Source organism: Peromyscus californicus, unplaced genomic scaffold (assembly GCF_007827085.1).
Source record: "Peromyscus californicus insignis strain IS unplaced genomic scaffold, ASM782708v3 Scaffold_20__1_contigs__length_68692818, whole genome shotgun sequence".
Classification (NCBI taxonomy): domain Eukaryota; kingdom Metazoa; phylum Chordata; class Mammalia; order Rodentia; family Cricetidae; genus Peromyscus; species Peromyscus californicus.
The window spans coordinates 18,085,293-18,109,256 of record NW_026294503.1 but is presented as its reverse complement, the minus strand read 5'-3'; the positions used below and the strand labels follow the sequence as shown (position 1 = coordinate 18,109,256).

At 42.6% G+C, this 23,964-nt stretch overlaps 1 long non-coding RNA gene across 5 annotated transcripts in view; it reads left to right on the top strand.

Annotated features, from left to right (window-relative positions):
* Positions 1–23,964, top strand: part of LOC128116497 (uncharacterized) — a 53,420-nt gene that overhangs the window by 2,953 nt on the left and 26,503 nt on the right. For 4 of the 5 annotated variants that reach the window (XR_008220483.1, XR_008220484.1, XR_008220480.1 and 1 more), the window contains exon 2: positions 18,197–18,372. The exons of the other annotated variant lie outside the window; for it this stretch is intronic. This is a non-coding gene — a long non-coding RNA (uncharacterized LOC128116497). The remainder of the gene's footprint in view (positions 1–18,196; positions 18,373–23,964) is intronic. 5 annotated transcript variants of the gene reach the window in all.

Sequence of the window (23,964 nt, the reverse complement as noted above, 5' to 3'; positions counted from 1 at the left end):
TATTAGCATTTTTGTGACTTCTTCACCAATTTTGTAAGCTCAGGCAAAGAGTGTTTCCTTCTGTGCCCTGAGTTCTCAACCTCTTTAGGTGGTAGACATCCCTTTAGCTTCACTTTCTCCTGGATCCTAATCCTTCTCCCGAAAAGGGGCTGGTTCTGAACTGATGCTGAATTTGACTGTACCCCTATTAAAGTAGAGGATTGCCAATTTCCTGATCATGCCCAAGAGACAGATCAGTATTTCATGATTTCATTTCTTCCACGGTATTTTACAGGGCAACACTCGTCAGCCTGGCTTCATCCCTTATTCTGTTACTGTCTAGAAGATTCACACTCACTCCATTTTTCCTGCTCAGTTTACCTCTTGAGACACAGCAGACACCCACTGAGTATAAACTGGGGCAGGTGACGTGACTTTGGCTTGAGTTCAGCACTCCGATGGATAATCTAAAATCACAACAGTTATCCAGTTGACCGTGTTTGGGGCTCACTCTTACTTTCCCCCAGAAACCTTCCAAAGTTGATACTAGATGTGTGTGCTCTTGAGACCTTTTGTTGTCCCTCACTTTGGGTTCTTGTGGTTCCCCATGGTATTCACTGGGACACAGAGACTTGAGTTACCACTTTGCTAAGAATCTCTTTGTTTTTGTCCTTCTTCGCTAGAGAATTTTTTAATGGAAAATGTAGAAAGCCAGAACCACAGAGCTTCATCTTTCCAATCCTTTATTACTGTCCCTCCTATTTAGCAGCATTAAATTGCCATTACTTCTTTTTGCTTGTTTTTTTTTTTCCTTGAATATGATGAAAAGACCCTTTTTGTTTTCCTGGACATTGTTTCTAGGTATAGCTCATTCTGGCTGTGTGCTCTGATTGTGTTAATATAATCAGTAACAGCAATACAAAACGATGTGTCAGTTTCAATGTTGACAGTGTCTTTATAGGTTCTTAACACAAAGATCAGTTCTGTCAAAGAACTATCAAAATTGAAAATGCAATGCAAGACTTGAATACAGACCTATAGGACATGGGAAGAAAACAGGGCAAAAGTCTGGTTAAAGTGTTTTCAAAATAAGTGTTGTGGTTTGGGCATGTCCCCTATAACTTCATGGAATTAATTTTCAATTCCATTGGCTTCTGGTATTTGGAGGTGTTATCCTTGGAGGTAACTAGGACTCAATGAGGTCATGAGGGTGGGACTACCATAGTCAGTATCTTTAGAAGGAGGAGGAGGAGAATAAAAATAGAGATCAGTCTTTGCCTGTTCTTGTGTGACCTTGCTATGTGATGACGTATGCCATGTTATAACACAGCCAGCGGCCCTCATCAGAGGCCTAAACCTGGATACTTGCCTTCTCAGCTGCCAGAACCATGAACTGGATGAACTTCTATTGCTTATAAGCTAACCAGTCTACAGTGTTTTGTTATGATAACATGAAATTGAGTAATTTAGTAAGGGTAATTTTATTTATTAAAATAGCTAGGAAATAGATTTTTATTTTTGAGGAGAATTTAGAAACTATAGCTTTTTTCAGAATCTTCCAATCAAGCCTTCTTCCAAATATTCTTTCCTGGCCTTTTACTTTAGATACATTTTCTCTTCTCTACTACTCAGTCTAAATCTATGGTATAACCTCTATCTACTTTGTTTCATGTTATTTTTTTCTTTTCTGAACATTGTTCTAGAAACTTTGGCGTATTGTTAGTTGTGTGAGGCAGGGATGAGTTTTGGCTCGTCCATGTTTTTACCCAAAACTCCCAATGTTGTGCCTTACCTGCAGGAGACACTTGATCAGACCTTGCTGAATGAACAAATGGTGCTGGAAGGGAAGGATTACTTTAAAGGAGAACTTCTCCCCTTCTCTAAATCCTAACTAGTTATATATAGTGGGCAGAGTATATCACGAAAGAAATGTTAAGGCTCTCCTCAGTGTCAGGTGTGGGATATGTTCTTATGAGCTATTAGCTAGGGAGGCCCCAGAAGCCCCCCCCCCAAACAATATACACACTTGCCATTCCTTTGGATTGTCCACCAGAGCTAGCTGATAAGACAATATTGCTGATACCTTGATTGCACAGTACAGAGAAATCACACTGGAACTGAATTGGAAGTTTTATTCCTGATGGCTAGCTTTCTTAGTACTGAAAGGTAATATGAAGGCTGGTGGGAGAGAAGAGATATCAATGGTCTTACCCAGGTATGAACCTACTAACTACAATACCAACTTGCCACTGGTGCCACAGTGGTATGAATATTATGGAGCTAACCAACCACTCTCCAATTAGATATAAATTTTGTGCCACCAGAGGGAATCCATGACTTGTAAACATTGTCAAAACTCAGTGAAACTTACTACTGTTGTTTAGCTTAAGTTTTCCTGGGGTCAAGCTGCCTTCTAACTAGTTACGTTTATATTCATACACAAATGCTACTCTTATCCTTAATCCGAGATGCTTCCTTTTACAGTGAACAGGGGTGAATGCAGAAAAGTATGGCTGCTCAAGGTGCTGAGAATAAGTGATGGCCCTAAATAGAACATTTGTACTAACTCCTCAAAGGCGCAGGCAATATCTCAGAAGAGAGAGAAGAAAGAACATGAGAGCCGAAACATACGGAAGAATGCTATCTTCTGGGCATGGCACAACCAGTGCAACCGTGATCTCACACCATCTGCAACTACCTTCAGTGAGTCTGCATACCATTGGGCCAATCACCAGTCAATCACAGACTGAGGAGGGGCTCACAGTGCCCTATCCCTTACTTCTGAACTACTAGCTACCGATAGATTCTTGGGGAAGAGATGACACTGTCTTCAGTTACATACCCACTGATGAGCCTACCAGGCTCCAATAGCTAGTTCCAAATGCATAGTCACACAGATGGCCCTGGTTAAACTCAGAGACTCAAAAACAAAACAAAAACCCAAAAGTGTGGAAAGAGACTTGTAGGGAGAAGGAGGGGTAAAAGGAGTTGGAGGGGTTTCCGAGAGTGTGGAGGATGATGGTAATCAGAATGTACTCACATGAAATTGCCAAAGAACAATTTTTAATAGCGTTAAAAAAGAGAGAAAAGAAAGGCTCTTTGGAGAGCCTAGAGCTTGGAAATCTCAACCCCCCTCTCTGTTGTTTTTTTGACCACTGCAGTTGATTCAATCTATGTCACACATGAAAATGAGGCATGATCTAGTGCTGTGTGAGGAACACCTGGTAAAACAAAACATTGGCTTTGTCCTCAAAAGGCCCACAGTCTTGCAGAGAGCCCAGGTATTTGGTAAAGTGCTGCTGGCCATCATGGTATGGCTGAGGCAAGATCTTTGAGGCTTAGAGGCAGAGCAGAGGAAGGTCTGGCTGAGGTGGTTAGAAAGGTGGTGGTAGTGGTTCTGGAGAATCCTACTTCTTGTATTTGTGGTGTTTTGCAGATGGATGAAGGACTAGAGGTCGTGTGGTCTGTGAAAAACTCTTTCCAGATAGTAAAGCAAAGGAAGGCACCATTAAGAAATCTGGGTGGGAGTTTTCAAATTGTGTTTCCCTAAATTTAGAAATTTAACTTCTGTGCATGGATACAATCCACTCCCTCCCCTCCATATTGCACTCTAAGAAATTAGTAAAAATCAGGTTGTTCACTTTTTCTAGGACCCAAGGTATTCAATTCTTGTAGCACAAGCTGACATATCATTTAGTAATTGTAGTGATCTGAATGAGAAATGTCCCTCATTGGTCTGGAATATTTGAACACTTGGTCCCCAGTTGATGGAACTGTTTGGGGAGGCTTAGGAGGTGTGGTCTTCCTGAAGGAAGTATGCCACTAGGGGCAGGCTTTGAGAGCAAAAGGCCTCCCCCTACTTCCAATTCGCATGTTCTGCTCCCTGCTTAGGGTTCCAGATGTTGATTGGTGTCAGGCTAGAAAGGACATGGGCTCTGTCAGAACCATCACTTTCCTCTCTGCAACTGGTATGAACTTCAGTGCTTTTACAAAGAAAAAAGTAAAAATTTCTCAACCATAACAGCACTTTATCAGCTGATTATCTATTGCAGAGATAAAACACAGTATCCAAGGCAACTTATAGAAGAAAGGTTTTATTTGGATTTACATACAGTTCCAGAAGGATGAAGGTCCAGCATGGTGGAAAAGCAGCAGGAATAGAGAATTTAAGTTTAGTCTCTGTGACGTTCATTTGTCACCAAAAATACCTATCATGAAAACATTTTCAGTGTCAACATGAGTTTGATGGAAGAGCTTATTTCACCTAATTTATGACCACCTAATTTATGCAAAATATGCGTATTTTAATTTTATTATAATGTTTAAAAGGAAAACGTACAAAATGTAAAAATACACATGGTTCTCAAAGGTTCCTGCAAACACATTCTATAAACTACAAGGAGCCAGGGGTTTGTACAAGAGACACTTTGGACAAAGTTGTTTAAAATTCCTCTTTTAATACTAAATATTACTTGTTTCTCCCTAAGGGATGGTGGGTGATAGTAAAAGAAAAGACAAAAAGAAATCATGAAAAAGAGAAGGAACACAAGGAAGCGCATGCTCACTGTCTGTAGGGAGCAGAGGGAGTCCAGTGAGTGAAATCTTTCGTGAATGTGTATTGCTAACACGGGTACAGACATGCCAAGGACTCCAAGGTCTTGGGCCCATGGGAAACTGGCAAAGCCATTATTACCCACATGCATCAGTCTCTGAAAGGTGAAGCCTTCCTGTGTCCAAGTACAAGTGTTTACAGATGATTTATCAGTGTGTACAAAAACTAGCAACTGCAGCTTCCTCCTCCTTCTGGATGTTTATGGCCTGAGACTACTTGCCCACAGACACCTCCGACCCAGACCAGCGAGTCCCTCCTCCTGTGCTCTACACAATAAACACACTGAGGTTCCTGTTTGAGGTGGTAGTAGGGGCTGCTCCATCACAGCGACACCTGATAAGATCCCAGCTCTTCTGTACATGTATCTGTGTGTATACAGATGGGTTTCTTTGCTGTTCCTAGTGAGGGATCTAGGACCCAAGCTGTGTGGGATGCAGTAACTGTCTTGCTAAGCTACTGAGACAATTAGTGATGACTCTGGTTTAACTGATTGTCTAACTTGCTTTATGAGAAAGCTAAAGAGCCTAAAATCCAGCACAGGACTGTGGTTGATCTTTATATCCTTCCTTTGTTGCGTGTGAGAAATGGTAATTTTTCTGTCTGTGGGGGTAAGCCTTATGACACAATTTAAAAAGCTCTCAATGACTTCCCATTTTAGGAGTCAGAATATGAAATAAATTCTTTCACTAGAGATCTTCCAGTGCTGTGTACAGGATAGCTAGTCAACGAATGAGTATTGCTTGACTGTGGACAAGTGTGTGGAATGGTGGAAAACTAGAATTCTACATGACTCTGAGTCACTCAAGGCATAGCTAGTGGGAGCGAACCAGAGGGAAGAGAGCAAGCCTGTGTATAGGAGTCCTTTCCTTAGGTGTCCTTCAGATATAATGTGAGTGCTCTAAGATTATTGATGACTCTTGAGCAAAAAGTCCCAAATACTCAAGGACTCAACAAGAGACAATGTAGGACCTTCCCAGCAGCATCACCTTTCATCTCTGGTCTGTTAATTTCATTCTCTTCCAAAGCAATTTCTATTTTAAAATAATTTACCAGTTCAAATATTTTGTGCTTCCCACATACAAGCATGGCTCTAAGTTCTTTAGGCATCTGCTGAGGCTGGTGTCATATTTAACCCATCTTACAGAGGTTAAATGAATTGTCCAGGGTGAGTTCGGGTTTAACTTTCAGCTCATTTGGCTCCAAAGTCCGTCTATCACTCAGGTTTAGCAAGCCTGGCTTCCAAGACCATTTCTACTCTTCCCTGTGCCCTGGGAGTCTGTCAATCTATTTACTACATGGTTATTATTTATCTCCTCATATTTCATGTTCTCAACCAGACCCCAAGAAGCCGGTGACATTATCTTTTCTCTTCTAGTGGATTTTGTCCCCAGGACACATGCTCAAATACAAAGGCAGTAAACAGTTTACAAAACTTATTGCTTTTGATTACACTGATATCAAAGTCTATGTCCTCAAAAACCAGATAGCCTAAAGCATGAATATAATAACGCACCTTGATTTTAGGGAAGGTATAAAAAGAAGAAGTGATGGATTTCTCACCTTCTTTCTGATCTGTTGTCATAGCAACAACATCCCTTTTTCCTTGACCATTCTTGTTCCTAATTGAATGATTTCTGCGAAGAATGTCCTATTGAAAAAGTCCCGTTTACAGGGCATCTTCTCAGGATCCAGTTGCTGAGGGGCTGCTGGGTCTGTGAGCTACAATGGATAATTTCACTGTCTGATCTTCTGTAATGTTTGCATGTTGGGATCAGGAAACCAGCAGTTAAAAGATGTTTGCCTTTGAGACCCTGTTAGAGAATTCATAGTTGGTTTGGGATGTTACCTGCCAAGTTTGAGTTCCCCAAGCGTTTTATACCTGAGGTAAGTCTCTGAAAACAGGGATTGGGTAATTGAAGCACTGGCCTGATGTTATCTATGATGTAGGCAGACAGGCCTTGCTGTGGGAGCAGGAAAACTCCTAGGGTGCAGGGAAGAAGGCATGGAGTACTGGAATCGTGAAGAGTTTAAAGAAACGTTTATCTAGTACTATCTGTGTACATACTCTTAATTGTATGTAGTGGTTGTGTGGAGCAGTTTCCAATTTTTAAAAAATCATTTGGACTTCTTTTAAAAGTTTTCATCTGAAAATTATACCATTCAAAAATAAAACTCAGAAATCTTTTTGCCAAAGCAGCCACACAAAGCTGTGATTGATGAAGGACCCACAACCTATATTTGGGTCACAATATTTAATTCTAGAGCTTTATTTTTATTTTTTAATAAAGTGTTTTAACCTCTTTTCCTTTCTCATAGGTCAGTTTCCCCCCTCACACCCTCCTTACTAAATTATATCTTAGGCTTTAAAATAGCTTCAAAGCTCAAGCCTCTTAAAAATAGCCCATCTTCTCTAAAGGTGGGCTGTTCAAGTCTATTTCAGGCTTTGAGGTGGGACACACCTCTGTGACAAGGACAGATGTCCAACTGACTATGCAATGCCAGCCCTTCCTTTTGTCCTTTCACAGACGTCCACTAGGACCTTAGACTCTGCTGCCCATCCTTACTGTGAAAAATATGCATCACTTGAGTACAGAAGGAGGTGCTCACTGCCAGGCAGAATGTGGTGTTCCCCACGTCTGCATATTTTTTATAGTCCCAGTGTGTTTTGCTTCCTCAATGACATCTCTATGACAGACACTTGCCTTTCTCCCCGGGGACTGTCAAGCAGGTTGGTTGTCTTCTGCCCTGCTTCTTGCCCCTAAGTGCTCCCGTGTTGCTGGCCTCCCCAGTGCCCACTGGAACGTACTTTTTGAGCCAGGCTAGCAGAAGCTCCAGCCGCCACCTCAGGCCTGGCTGCTAGCCAGAGGGGCTGAAGCAGAACGCTGCAGACACCAGGTTTCCTGGCAGTCACTTCACACAGAGGGAAGGCCAGTAACCACCAGCCTCCAAATGAGACCGTCCACACAAACAAACAAATAAAAAAAATGCCAAATACAAACACAAATGAAAGAAGACCGTCCACACAAACAAACAAATAAAAAAAATGCCAAATACAAACACAAATGAAAGAAACCACACACACTCAGAGAGACACAAAGCACAAACTCAAGCATGCTGTTGCCTGAGCCTCTCATCAGCTGTGGGCTTGGTGTCCCACTCAAAGCTGATGTGGTGGCAGGCAGTTTGGAGATTCCTGTGGTCTGGACACACACCCTCCTCATCACCAAGATGTGCCTGGAAAAAAGCAGTCATGGTCCAGGCTTCTGATTTATTCCTTGATAAACTAGTCTTTCCTTCCCCAGGCTGAACTTGCTCTCCCAGATCACAGAGAACCAGCCTTATTCCTATCCACTAACTCCTTTTGTGAATTAGGTCATTCCTTCTGTGGCCGTGGAGTCTCCCAGCTCCCTGTCCCTGTTGTTGTGCATAATAAGCTCTTTAAAATGCCTCCTCTTAATTGCCAATACCACAATGATTCCTTCTCAGACTTTCCTGGGCTATGCCAAGTGTCACCATGGGGAGGTGTGTGTCACAGGCAAATTGCAGAAGTCCTTAAACAACAGTTTTTATTTTATTTTTTTTTTATTTCATGACAACACAAAAAACTGATGTAGAAAATAATAATGATATACCATCTCTCTTCAGTCCAGCTCCCCACCCATATGTATTTTTTTTTCTTGCTTAACATTGCACATCTATTTGCAAGCCTGTCCTGAATTCTCTGGAAGCCTCTGGAGGCTGCCTCCATTGGCTAGACCTAATGATACATCCCCAGTCTCTGTCGCGTCAACACCCTTCTTTAAATTCATGCTACTTGCTTTCTCCTGGTAGGCGTAGTTCACATTTCATAGAGGGGGAGAGGTGGAAACTTGAGTGAGTGAATAGCAACCCGAATAATGTCTTTCTTTGCTCTGTCCATCTTATTAAAGTAAGGAATCTTAAGAGCTGCAAGATGCAAGATGCATGCTAAGCCCCGGCATGTTGGTGGTGCATAAGAAACTCTCAAAAATTGGCCCCTCCTGATTGCTTAGGCTATGGTCTGTTTGCCTGTCTATTATAGGAAAGAATGCTATTTATAATCTTCTAGGGTCTCCAAGAGAGGTAGATGTTGCTAATAGAGAGGGCCTTCTTTGCTGTTCGTGTTGTACGCCTGGCTGAATATGTATACTTGGGTTCTGCCACAGAGTTCTAAAAGGCAGGAAAGCTATCTAGGACTAGGCTGGGTAACATTAGAATAGATAGACATGTATAGTGTGGTCTAACCAGAGAGACTTGGGAGAAGTGGCATGTTAAATGCATGAAGTTGTGGGTTTGGGAGCCTGAGCGATAACTCCCCTACTAAACCTCACATTCCCTTTCCTCCCATCAATATTGTAATAAAGTGGACATCTGCTCGTGCCCTTGGAGGGAGCAGGTTACTTGGCCAGATATGAAGGAGCTGAATGAGGGCATACTGGTTGGGTTCACCTGAGCAGAACTGATTTTTCTCCCATCCCTTACTTCCTGCCTCTCACTCCTGTTCAGATCCCTCATAACCCCGATCTTTTGTTTTCTTTGATGACTTGGAGATTCCGGGTCATTGCATTAGGTGATCTTTGCATTATATGCTTTCTAAGGGGAGTATAAGCTAGGATTTCAGGGCATTCGGGCTCGAGCATGGTGGGTAACTATAGCTGTGCTTTTTCACTGGAGGGTGTTGATCGAAAAGAAAGAAGAGGCAGGAGAGCAGAAATGCAGTAGCAGTGTTTACTTTTAAGCGCTTTGGACGGTCTCGCAGGGAAGATGGTCAAGTCAACAGCCATGGGCTAATTTGTCCTAAAATGAGGTTGGGTTTAGGACGACGCAGCAGCTCAGGAGTGTGAAGCATTATTCATCGGAGAGGGGAAGTATTTCAGGCAAGCGGGAAGATGAGAGGGTGACCTTTTATGATCGTCCCAATATGTGTCTCTGGCTCCATTTCACTCTCCTTGGACAGGAGAGGTGTTTGCCTCAGGGCTGAGTGCAGGCATTGGGATGGTGTTTGCCTGTGACTCTGTACAGTTCCAGAGAAGAACCAGCTATGTGCAAGCGAGGGATGAGGAAGCCCAAAGAAGGGCAGAAATGAAAGATGATCTCCAAATCTACTAATCCCGTCTCAGGCGTTAACCTTAGCCCTATCTCGGTGACTTCGCCACCACCACCTCTGTCTGCTGCCCAGACGGAGCCAGAACGCCATGAACGCTGGGCTGGCACCGGGGAAACAGGGGTCAAAACAGAGGCCCTCTTACCGAGAGCTGAGTTAGCTTGGGTTGGTCACTTCAGCTCTCAGACTTCAATAACATAGTCTACATGCAAATGTTTATGGCTCATAGATGAACACACCTGATACAAGCAACTTATTGCGGGGGGAGGTCTATTTCGGCTCACAGTTTGAAGGCATTAGTATATCAGAAAAGTTAGGGTGACTCTGTATACGACAGCAGAAGCTTGCCGATGGCTCCCTCCCCACTCCCCCCCCCCTGTCTCTGTCTCTCTGTCTCTCTCTGTCTCTCTGTCCCTCTCTCTGTCTCTGTCTGTCTGTCTGTCTGTCTGTCTCTCTCTGTCTCTCTCTCTCTCTGTCTCTCTCTCTCTCTGTCTCTCTCTCTCTCTCTCTCTCTCTCTCTGTCTCTCTCTCTCTCTCTCCCTGGCATGGTACCATCTAGGAAGCAGAGAGCTTGTTAGAACCATGATGTATTATGCAATCTCAGGGCCTGCCACTCCTCCCCATCATCTGCTTTCTCCATCTTCTAAACGTTTCACTGTCTCCCAAACAGTACGACCAGCTCAGGGCTGAGTGTTCAAACACACAAGCCTTTTGGGGGAGACATTTCGCATGGAAGCCACAGCAAATATCACATAAGCCACAATAAAATTATAGGTTTTAAACTGTGTTGATATGAAAGATAAAAAATTACTTTTATAACTTTGCCACTGAAAATATCAATAAATAATTTTTGGAGCTTGATTAAAGCTAGAAACCAACAGTCTTTCCCCTCAAAAAGAAAGAATTCTTGGTCAATGCTAGAAAATTGCTATCTTTGAATTTTTTAAAATGAAGTGTGTCTTAAAAGAGCATGCTAATTGCGATGGGCTGCAACTCAGAATAAAGCATACTTTGAATGAGAGAAATTGCTCAAATGCACTACAGTCACAAACTCTCCCCCATGTAAACAACCCCTGGCTTCAGAGCAGCATGTTGGCGGGATCACAAAAAGCATCTTAATTTATTTTCTTTTACAGAGACATCATTAATGAACATGTTGGAACTGGGTTTTATTCCACCTGGTCCAATGTCAACCCTATGCAGTGAATTTTGTATTTGATGGATCATTTCTTTGGGTTCAGAACCACAGGCATAGTGATGAAACGGAAGTATCACTTTTGGAGCCACAATTGATGCTTTCAGAAGACTGGCCTGGGGATGCGCAAATCTCCCCCTGTCCCAACCCCCACTCCCCCACCCCCCTCCCCGCCCCGGGATGGGGTGGCAAGAAGATGATACACGTTTGAGAGCAGACAACTCTTTTACTGTTTGAGTTCACTTGTTGGAGCTAAACCAGGTCCTTCCTTTTCCAGGCTTGTTTGTATGTATTCCCTGTCTCAATTCATATTCTCTTCATAAGCCACCTCTCAGCTGCATACTCCACATCCAACCTACACTGCCACGGGCGTCCAAGGCCCACTGTGAATGCTACCGAACACATGTTCCTTTCCACACACCTCAGATCGACCCAGAGAGCCACAGTCCCTGTCATTCCTCAATCAGCTTTCCCTTTGGAGAAAGTAATTTCTACTGTTACCTCCACTCCTTAGCCGAGTCCTCTGCTTGGGATGTCTATCTGCTGTTTCCTCCTTAAATTCTACTCATCATTTGGACCACAGCTACAATGCCATCACCTCCCCTGAACACTTCTCTGTGTCAACACTGAGGATTAAATACTTCTTTCTGGATCTTGTTCTTTACATGTCACAGACCAACCAGGAGTTATTCCCCTCCTTATTCACGGTTACTTTATAGACTTCTTGGGGATCAGGACATGAAGCTTTTTGAGACCAAGGAAATTCACAGGACAACACTTCATTTTAAGGCACACAAATCTTATTCTGCCCCATCCCCATTCTTTATACATATTGAGAGTGTGTGTAGTGGGGTAAGGATAAAGAAATGAAGTGGGACTTTCATTCTGAGACTTACACAGATATTATTAAATGCTGTGGGATAATGCTTTTGTACACTGGTTTAATAAAATGCTGATTGGCCAGTAGCCAGGCAGGAAGTATAGGCGGGATAAGCAGACAAGGAGAATTCTGGGAAGAGGAAGGCTGAGTCAAGAGACGCCAGCCAGCGTCCAGGGAGCAGCATGTAATGAATGGCACACAGGTAAAGCCATGAAAAAAATGTGCTGACCTATAGATGAACAGAAATGGGCTGAGTTTAAGTGTAAGAGCTAGTCAATAGTTAGCCTGAGCTAATGGCTGAGCAGTTTTAATTAATATAAGCCTCTGTGTGTTTGCTTGGGTCTGAACGGTTGCAGGACCAGGCGGGACACAAGAATTTTATAAGTGGCTGTGGGACCTTGGTGCAAGGCTAGCACAGGAAAACTTTCAAGTACAATTAAATGTATAGCTTGATTAATTTTACCTATATATGCACACATGTATATATAGGTAGCCTACATACCCATTCATATTCTCAACACCCAAATCAAGATACACAAAACACTAGCAGATTCCCTTGAGCTTCCCTTAGTAATTAGCCCACAAGCTCATACCTGGATGTCCAGCATTTCAAGTTCTAGGTTAGTTTCACCCAATTTTTTAAAAAAGGATTTATTCATTTTTATTTTATATCTATGGGTATTTTTGCTTCTGTGTATGTCTGTTCACTATGTGTGTGCCTGGTGCCTTCAGAGACTAGAAGAGGGTAGTGGATTCCCTAGAACTGGTTATATGAGTGGTTGTGAGCCACCATATGAGTGCTGAGAGACAGCTCAGTGGTTAAGAGCACTGGCTCTCTTCCAGAGGACCCATGTTTGATTCCTAGCACTCATATGCTTCACATGGCTTCACCTGTTTTTAAACTTCACATAGCAGAATTGTATATTATACATTTTTGTGTGTGTTTTTTTTTTTTTTTCCGAGACAGGGTTTCTCTGTGTAGCTTTGTGCCTTTTCCTGGAACTCACTTGGTAGCCCAGGCTGGCCTCGAACTCACAGAGATCCGCCTGGCTCTGCCTCCCGAGTGCTGGGATTAAAGGCGTGCGCCACCACCGCCCGGCTGCATTTTTGTGTTTTTAATGTTTTTCACTCAACAATTTGTCAGATTCTTTTCTTATGTTGATCAATGGATCAGTGGGCTTTATTTTGTTTTATTACTGAATATGACTGTAACAGTTTATTTGTATTTTTGACTATTTGATGGACATTTGGGTTGTTGTGACTATGGATGCCCCGTACATGTATGTCTTTTGATGAACATGAAGGGAATAGATCCAGGGAACAGGGGTTGGGTCAGGACTCTTGAATACATTTAGTTTTAGTATGTGTTATAAAACACTTTCCCGAGTGGTTGTTCCGATTCAGACACAAAACAAGATTCAGATCACAAAACAAGATTTCTGGCTTCTCCGCATCCGTGCTGACTCTTGCTGTGGTCAGTGTTTTACATCCTACACACTGTGCTCAACATGACATGGTATTTCATTGAGATTATTGTGGCTTGAATCAACTTCCCCCACGATGACTAATGAAGCTGAACATCTTTCATGTGCATTTGGGCTATTTTGACATTCTTTGTGAATATCCTGTGCCTTTTTGAGTATTAGATTTTGAGCTACAGTAGCCAGGTATATCTATCTGTCTAGTCCAAGATCTATTTACCATCATTCAGATGACATCTTCATTCAGATAACTTATTTAATAAAATGCATTATTCCATCTATAGCAAACATATTCGGTTTATTACATATAAACATCCTCAGGGATGATGAGGGCTGGGTACAAGCTTCTGATCATTTCTTATTGTGAATCTAGTGAAAGTTCTTAGCCAATAGACACTCCTCTAAGAGCTACATCTAGCCTGTTACAGGTTTAGAGTTCTTTTCTTTGGGGGTCCAGCTCTATAGACCTTCTCTGTATATTTTAAGGTATATAGACCAGGTTTACTTTTTTAATGGATTTATTTATTGCTACTTTGTGGCAAGCCTTTAGTCTGCCGCCATTTTTTTCTCCAGAGCAGCCTTTTCATTGAAGCTTGCTGTTTATCGCTTCTCTTCTCCTGTCATACTGTCTCTTGTTTTTCATATTTTGCTCAAACAAGAGCTATGGGAGAGGAACTTATTTTGCCAGAACATATTTGTGCTAAACTGAGTCATAGGTAATGATGTCATTTTCCTGTGAGATAGAAAGTTGAATTCTATAATTTTTTTTCTTGCAATATTTAAAAAAACAAAAAACAAAAAACCTCCCTAGCTATAGCTGGTCAAAGATTTTTCTCTTCAGCTGTTTGACTTTCAACATCATGTGAGCTATTGCCTTGTAGTGCTATTGCTTAGTAAGAGATGATTTCCTCTGAGCTGGGGTATCAATAGCACGGGGCATTATCTGTAGCGGCATTTTCTTGCATGCTCTGAGAGAGTATCAGGGCCAGCCATGCACCGCTGTGTTTATAATATAACAAAGCTCCTGTGCTCCAAATATGCAGGTTCTGCAGATTGTCATTGGCCTGGTAGTTCTCAACTGGAGCTAACTTGCAGTTAAGACGTGTCTCTAGACAGCTTTTCTTGGAGTTCTTCTATATTATCTAAAAGGAGGCATCTGGTCTACACAGTCAAGGACATCCATGTGTATTACAGAAAGAGTTTTTTTATAGGTTCTCTGGGAGAATCTGAAAGGAGCCATCTACAAGGTCAATGACATCCACGTGTATTACAGTAGGGGTTTCTTATGGGATCTCTGAGAGAGGGGCTTGAAGGAACAGGACTAGTGAGGTGATGTGGAAGGAAGAGTTCATATGCAGGAGAAATGCTGCTGTGACAGATGTTTGTAGGAATCAGCAGAGACACCCCAAGGATGAAAGGACACTGTACAAGCCACAGTGAGCTGCTTTACTGTATAGTGTCAGTGAATTCACTTTTCTTCAACATAGCTTTCCTACATGTAAAATGGAATCTTTCTCTTTCTTTGTATTTATTCTTTGTGTCTTTCACATCATTCATCTCCATCCCACTCATTACCCCAGCTCCATCCCTTTGTATCCACCCTCTGCCCTTGGAACCTCCCCCCTCCAAAATAAAATAAAATAAGATTTAAGGGGAAAAAAAGAAGAAAAAAAAAAGAAAGGAAAAATCAGTCTTGTCATGGAAGCTGCAGTGTGACACAGTGAGTCATGCAGCAAACCCTTTTGTCCATGTATCTTTACTTGCATGTGTTCATTGCAAAGAGTCATTGGTCTGGTTCCAGGCCTCTGGTTTCTGCTACACTATTGATGTTGGGCCCTCACTGGAACTCCTCTTGGATATCCTGTTGTTACCTTGTGTTGTGGAGATCCTGCAGCTTTGGGTTTGTGGACCAGTTCCTACACATGCCCCAGCAAATCACAGATGGGGTGGATGTTGGGGTGGGCCAACTAATAAACCCTGGTTCTGGGTCCAGGTAGTTGTAGGGTTGGTCAGTCTGCTTGCTCTCCCTTGTCTTCACCACCAGGGTGAATTCTCCGGTATTACCCTGGCTAGTTCACCCCTTACAGCGGCGATGAGCAAGGGACGGGGCCAGTTCTCCTGCTTTCCATCCTCAGGGTCCTTTCTCCCACATCTACACCTTCAGGGCCAGCTCCATTGTGCTGCCCAGGTGTGGTGTTGTTGGGGCCACTCTCCCGAGTGCTGCAGCTGATAAGGGGCAAGGACAGCTCTCCTGCTCTTAGGACCACAGGGCCAACTCTCCTGCATGCCTCAGGGGTTGATAGGCAGAGATGGGGGTGGGGGAGGGCTTCTCCGTCCCCCCCCTCCCCCATGCCACTGCATGACTGATGAGTAATGGGGACAGCTTTCTCATGCTTACAATGTCAGGGCTGGCTCACCCACACACCTCCGCCAGTAGGGTTGCTCTATTGGGCTGCCCAGGTGAGGCAGCCGCTGGTGGGCAGGGGCAGCTCTCCTTCTCAATTCGCCTCAGGCGTTGATGGTGGTGGTGGTGGGGGAGGGCATCTCTCTTCCGCCCATGTGGTCCTGACAGATGAGTAATGGGGACAGCTCAAAATGGAGTCTCTCTAAAAAACTTTTTTTCCATTTATTTGTTTGTTTGTTTTGTGTGACTGTACCTCGCTCTCTTTGTCTCTTTGTGTGTGAGACATATGTGCATGCGCATGCATGCATGCATGCACACAAGGTTGCACACACACTCTTGTGTTCATTCCACAGCACGTGTGTGGAGGTCAAAGGACAACTCAGGGTGTTGGTCATCTCCCTCCGCCATGTGGGGCTCGGGGATTGAACTCCTATCATCAGACTCGGCACAGGGCAGGTGCTTTTACTCACAGAGTAAATCATCAGCTATCTGACCTCAGACAGTCTTTCGTTTGCTTGAGACCCAACTAGAATGAGACATGAAAGTGCCTGAAATAATTTAACAGACTAACCAGACATGTTCTAGTTGTTATAATAAGTGTTGTTGGAGTGTGGTGGAAAGTGCGTTTTGGAGACAAATTGTTCACTTTATAATAGCCCGGGGCCGTTGCTTGTAAAGGTAAAATCTGGCTGATGACCTTTATTTGTAGAGTTCTATATTATTCTGCAAACAATGGCAAAGAGGTTCAGGTATGTGCATATGATGAGACTCCTCTGCTTCCAAAGAGACCTACTTCGAGTATACTCACACCTATATGCCTCCTTTCTGTCCCTGCCATCTCACTTCCTCTCTCTGCCCAGCTACATCACTTTCTCTTCCTGCCCAGCTATGTCACTTCCTGTCTTTCTGTACAGCCCTCCAGACCTTTATGGTTAACTAGTGTTGGAATTTAAGGTGTGTGCCACCACACCTGGTTCTGTTCCCAGTGTGGTCTTGAACTCACAGAGATCTGGATGGATACCTGCCTCCCAAATGCTAGGACAAAAGGTGTATGCTACCATTGCCTGACTTCTATGTTTAATACAGTGCCTGGCTTTTTTCCTCTGATCCTCAGATAAGCTTTACAAGGGTGCACAATATATTGGGGGACACAAAATATCACCACACACAAGAACTAGTTTGATCCTCAGAATGCACAAGGCTGGACATGGTGGCACAGGCTTATAATCCCAGCAATGGGGAGGTGGAGACAGGCAGCTCATTAGAGCCCAACAGTCAGACAGCCTAGCCTGCTACATGAGTTCCAGGCCAGTGCTATATAAACTAACAATGATTAAAGAGAAAGAGGCCATGAATTTGAAAGATAGCAAGGTGGGGGTACGTTAGAAGCTTTTGGGGGAAGAAAAGAGATGGAGCAATTATATAACTGTGATCATCTCAGAAATAAAACCAATTATTTAAATAGGACAATGACACCAGAGGAATGATGCCCAAGGTTTCCTTCTGACTTCCACTTTCACACACAAACACATGTGCATGTACATATGTGTCTATGTATGCACAAACAAGCACACACATGCATACACATATTCATATCAACCAATTTAATGAATAAAGTGGTTTTATATCTAAGATGCAAACCAAAATCAAACCAAAAGAAACAAAAAAGTGTCCCAAGCCATTCTAGGTCATTCTTTCCTCTTCCAGGATTGGCTAAGCTTCTAAGTTTGGTGCCAGTAGGCCCAGAACAAAGCACATTGTTCGCCAGGTTGACTGAGCCAGTTCAGAGTTCTGACCTGTAAATGATCAGAGTTAATACAATCCTTTGGTTCCTTTAATGTTTGTGATTACTTATCTGTGACAGTGCTTCAGACCAGTGGATCCCAAGTGGACATGTGTCAACAAATGTTTCCAGTTTTGCTAATGTGTCTTAGCCTAAAAAATTAAGGAAGAGAGTGAGCATTGCTTACAACTCTGTACTTGGGTAGCACTGCACACCTAGGTGCAGTCATTGAACACTTATTATGTGCAGTCTTGGTTCACAGGTCATCACATCTGTAGTTGCTGCACCATGAGTGAAAGTGGGAACTCCTCGGTGCAGATGCTAACAGTAGTGGTCAGGGGTCTGCTTCCAGGGTATTGATACATTGTATCGATTAGCTATATTTTGTAAATTTTATAAAGCCGTACTCACATGTACTTCTTAAAAAGGATTTGTGTATATATATATATATTTGTCAATCTTATATGTCATCTTGGCAATGCTATAGTGGTAGATATTCGGCCAAACACCAGTAGAGGTCTTCCCTATGAAGGTATTTTATTTTGTTGTTTTTATGTTTTGAGAAAGAGTCTCTGTATATAACTCAGGCTGACCTTGAACTTGGCAGTCCTCCTGCTTCTACCTCCCTAATGCTGGGTTTATAGGTGTATCACACCATGCCTACCCTGTGCTTTAGATGTGATTACTATTTACATGATTAAACTCTGAGTAAAGCACATTGCCTTCTATCCTGTGGATAGGTGGATGGATGGCTTTCATCAAATCAACTGAAGACCTCAAAGGCAAAGACTGAAAGAATGCTGATTCGAGATTGGCACAACAATTCCATGAGCGTTTACAACTTTCTTCCTTGCAGAATTCACCCTGCACACTGCAGCATCAACCTTTGCTGAAGTTTCGGGTTGCCGTTTGCTCTGTGAGTTTTAGACTTGCTAGCACACACATTGTATACAAAATTTAAGACTCTCTCTCTCTCTCTCTCTCTCTCTCTCTCTCTCTGGTTTTACTTCTTTGGAAAATACAACAGGGATTTAATATTTTTCACTGATGTGATGACTGTCTGCATTTTGTACTGCATAGAATTTCAATTACAGTATTACAAATTTCTTAAGTTATCAAACAAAGGTAAGTTGCTTGTTTAAATTTTTATGTACTTCTGAGTACTCCAAGGTGATATGAAGTGACCTTCACTGGGGCACTAAGTAAAAGACATGTGTTTTATGTGTCTTAGTCTGTTGCCTCTGCTTTAACAGAACACTGGCTGAGAGGTTTATAAAGAATAGAAATGTCCTACTTGCCGTTCTGTAAGCTGGAACCCAAGAGCAGAGAGCCACAGGGTTGACATCTGTGAAGGTACCGCCATTTTCTAAGATGATGTAACTTCCCATGATTGTAGCTGGAGTTATCTCCAGTCCCGCCTGGGCCCACAGCCACTCAGACCCAAATAAACACACAGATGCTTTTATTATTTAAACTGTTTGGCCTAATGTCTCAGGCTTCTTGCTATCTAGTTCTTATATCTTAAATTAACCCATTTCTATAAGTTGCCACGTGCACGTGCCTTGTGGCTTACTAGTACTTCACATCTTGCTTCTCATGGCGGTGGTGGTTGGCAGCATCTCCTGACTCAGCCTTCCACTTCCCAGAATTCTCTTCTCTCTTATCCCACCTATACGATACTTCCTGCCTGGCTACTGGCCAATCAGCATTTTACTCATCAATCAATCAGAGCAACACATTCACAGTATACAGAAAATCCCCAGCACTTAAGGAGATGCTGCCGCCATGAGAAGTAAGATGTAAAGTACTGGTAAGCCACAAGCCACGTGACAACTTATAGATTAATTAAAAATGGGTTAATTTAAGATCTAAGAACTAGATAACAAAAATCCTGAGCCACTAGGCCAAGCAGTTTAAATAATATAAACGTCTATGTGTTTATTTGGGTCTGAGTGGCTGCGGGCCTGAGCGGGACTGGAGAAAACTGCAGGTACACATGATCAAAGGCAGAAGGGCAAGAAAGGGGCCACCTCTGAGTGTCTTTTGTAAGGCTGTAATAAGGAGAGAACCTTCATCACAATCTTCCTCTAGAGCCCCACCTTTCAATGGCTCTACAGTGGAGGTTAAATTTCAATCTGATTTTAGTAATAAGTTAGTGCTATGATTTATGACTCACTCATACCATAGCACTAGCTCATTATATAAATGTGAGGTGTTGAAAAGAAATAAAAAATAACAATATTTCAAAGTTAATTCTTGCTATGGCCTTGAATTCACCATGTAGCCAAAGCTAGTCTTGAACTCTGGGTCTTTGTGCCTTCACTTCCCAAGTGCTGGCATTATGATCATGTGCAACAACACCAGGCTGGATAAACAACTTTAAAAGTATGGGTTTAGAAACGAGATGGTGCTTTATGTATTTCTCTCTCCAAAAATATGAATCAGTATGTCTTAGTTACTATTCTATTGCTGTGAGGAGACAGACACCATGATCAAAGCAACTTGTAACATAAAATGTTTAATTAGGGCTTTGCTTAAAGTTTCAGAGGGTTAGTCCATGACCACTATGATGCAGAGGGTGGCCACAGGCAGGCAGGCATGGCACTGGAGCAGCAGCTGAGAGCACACATCTGATCTGAAAGCTACAGAGAGTCATGGATCAAGAGCCCACCTGTAGTGATGCACCTCCTCCGTGAAGTCCACCTCTCATCCTTCCCAAACAGTCTACCAACTGGAAACCAAAGATTCAAATATGTGAGTCTATGGGACCCATTCTCATTCAAACCACCACACTGTGCCTCCCATTCACAAAAACTTTTAACACCTTAAAACATATGGAGATAGAATTTCCTAACCTGCTGGGAAGTCCATTGAGAAAATTTAAGGTATACTATCTCCCAATTATTTTGCAACAAAAATGAATGGCAAAAAAAAGGTGGAAGGTATCAGCTAACCAGAACCTTTGCATAATTAAGACATAGCAAACAGGCAGGACACTCTAAGTCCAGCTACTATTGTGTTTCCATGACTGGAGAGTACACATCAGTGGGGGAACCCTTTAATTCTGAATGCAAATAAACAGAACCGGAAAATGCACTCAGTTGAATTAGGCTATGACTGAGACTCTTTCAAAGTCATGCTAGGTACTCATTACGTTTGCACTGACTAAGATATTTTTCACAACAGAGTTAAGTATTTTGCTCTGGATTAATATACAATGTGTTAAGATGATAGCTCTCAATTGAATTTCTCTGTTTGGTCCTATTTTATGAAGCTGTGCACGAAGGGCATTGTGTGTAAATAAATGTGACCGTGCTGAGGGTGTGTGTTCAAAGGGTCTCAGAGCCGTGCTCAGTGGGAGAGAACCTGCCTCCTTTGCATGGAGCCCTGAGTTCAATCCCCAGCACCGCAGAAAAGAAGACTCAGAGTAATTAGAAAGGTTTGGAGCTCACAATTAGATTCTTAAAGGTAAATGACTGAAGTGTGCCCCCATGTGGTGGGGGGAAAAGCCACAGCCACTAGCCACAATCTTCAGGGCAGTACCAAAGAACAGGAAGTAAAGAAATAATCCAAGCACGTTGGAAAACTTCTGGGGCATCGAGGGACGCTAAGGGCAACTGTGCCAAGTGGCATCTGTCCAGGATGCTAATGCCCCTCTTCTTACAGAAATATCAAGGGACCGAGAGAGGAGGAGGGAAGGAGGCTAACTTGGAAGCCTATCAGGAAATACAGGAAATTTAATTTTAAAATTAGAAAAAGTTTTCATTTAATGGGATTAAGGAGAGCATTGGGTAAGTACTGTTTAAAAATGTAAAACTGCATAGAATGGCAGCCTGCCAGCCATCTATAGCAAGCCCTCTCTCCTCCCCATTATCTGGAATGGTTCTTTGTGTTTAACTTTTCCTCTCTGAAATACTAAACTTGTTGGCTGGTTGATCCATTTTAGCACATGCTTGCAAATGGAAGAGATACAACATGACGGTGTGTTTATTATTTTTTCCTTTAGACTGTAACTTGGTTGAAACTATTGTGGCCTGGCTTAGGGTTGGAGTAAAGGATTCCCTTTCTCAGTTGACCAGAGTGGTCCTTAAATTAAAAAAAAAGGACTAAGAGGCTCAAACCAGATAGGAACAGAACAAACACAAAAATTTCTATTGCCAAAATACTGCCCATAAACAGACTTGGTCAGGCAGGTGTGTGTGGTGTGGCTTTTAGAGGCACACAGGGAGAGATGAGGCCTTCAAAGAGTACATTGTGTTTGGTTGCTCAATTCTCCTTCCTCTTGGCAAAAGCTTGATTATTATGTAGGGGTGGAGATGAGGGCTATGAAGAGATTAGGCAGGGAACACCCCACAGCAGAATTCACCTTCAGAACCTCTGTGAATTTAAACAAAACTGAAGCAAGAGAGGTGGCTTTGAATACATGACTTACCACTTGGCACACGGCAGTTTTTAAGTCCAAATTTGCAACTCTTCAAGGTTTATTTTTCTCAACCTATCTTGGGCTCTTCCCTTAGTGGGGACTGGGTAAGGGGCGGCTGAACTCTGAATCCCAGAAGAATATGGAAGTTGCTGTCCCTGACTGGAGGTTTAAGAAAGTGTGTATGACATCTCTTTATGTCCCGGAGGAAAAGGAGTCTGTCTTTGAAATGCAATAACCTCCAGAATACAGTCCATCGGTATCCTCAGCACGTTGTTTCCAGGACTCCTCCCTCTGGTACAGATCCTGTTTGCAGATACCAAACCCACTGGTGATACAAACGTCGCAGCGACTGTGTAGAATATCCAGACAGACTCTCGTAGAATGTATTATCTCTGGATTACTTGCAATATCGAGCACAATGTGAATGCTGTGTGAATAGTTGTTAGGCTGTGATTTTAGAGAAAAGGAAAAGGAAAAAAGATAGTCACACTCAGGAGATTTGTGTTTTTTGGGGGTTTTAAAAAATATTTTTCATTTGAGGCTGTTTGGATCCATGGATACAGAGGGCCAGTTACACCCACAGAATCTGACCACTTCGCAAATATTTATTATCTCTGTGTGGGAGCCACCATCTCTGTTTCCTGGCCTTTTCTAGTGTTCTCTCTGCTCTCACCTTTATCCTGTCTGTTCTAAGCACACAGTCACAGTAACCATTTGCTACGTTAGATCATGTCCCTCCATCTTCAATGGCATATCATTTTACCCAGATGAAAAGTCCAAATCCCTCCAAAGGCCTAAGGATTCCTCAATGCTGGTGTTGGGCATACACCCCATCTCCCTTGCTCACTTACGCCTAGCTCTGCATCTCTTTGCGTTTCATCAAGACGCCCACGTGCAGCCTTTACTTCTTCTTTTTCTACCCCCTCTGTCTGAAATATTCTTCCGTCAGAGAGCTTTATAGATTCCTTCATGCCTCTTGCCCTCTGCTGTCCAGATTATCAGATGGAGTGTGGAAATATCCTGCAGTCTTTCCCTTAGAAGACTTTTCACTACCTACCATGCACAAGGGTTTATCTTTCCTTCAGAGATGTGCATCAGAGAAGCTGTCCCCACCTGCTGCGACTGTACTGCTAGTTCTCAACACCAGTTTGTTTTCTTCTAGCTTATGTAGAATGTACTTGAATTTCATAAAGTTAATTTTTCTTTAATTGGGGCAGTTGTATTGAGCCATTGAAGACTTTCTTGGTGGATTCTCAGAGTGGTTTTGGATGGCTGGGGTTTGGCTATTAGGATATTTGTGGTGGACTGAATTATAGTCTCCTAGGAAATCCTAGCCTGTAGACTTGACCCTCACTGTGATGGTATTTGGTGAGAGATATCTATCTATCTATCTATCTATCTATCTATCTATCTATCTATCTATCTATCTATCTATCTATCTATTGTGTTCATTGCCTGCGTGTTTATCTGTATGAAGGTGTCAGAAGCCCTGGAACGGGAGTTACAGACAGTTGTTGAGCTGCCATGTGGGAGCTGGGAATTGAACCTGGGTCCTATGGAAGAGCGGTCAGTGCTCTTAGCTGCTGAGCCAGAGAGAGCTTGGTGATAGTTAAGGCTGAATTAAAGCATGATTTAATGCAATAGGACTGATGGCCTTACAGGAGATGAAAGTCTTTTTTTCTCTCTATGTATATACGGGAGAAAGGCCATATGAAACAGAGAGAGAAAGCAGCCGTACTCAAGTCAAGAAGTGTCCTCACCAGGAAATAAGTCTGTAGGCACCTTGGGCTTCCTGGTGTTTAGAATTACAAGAAATAAACCTCTGTTAAGCTCAGAAGTCTACTGTAATATTTTGTTATGGCAACATGAGCTACCATACAGAACAGCAGAACTATACAAAAAGGTCAACTTGTCCCAAGAAAGTGCTAGATGCTGTTTGGTCACCTGGTATTGTTTCTATACCATCTTTATAAACATATTGTTTAATGGCTGGATAGAATTATCAAATGGATTTTTCAGAAATAAGGATCGAACCCAGGGTCTTCCATATGCTAACCTAACAACCACTTTGCCACTGAGCCTTCT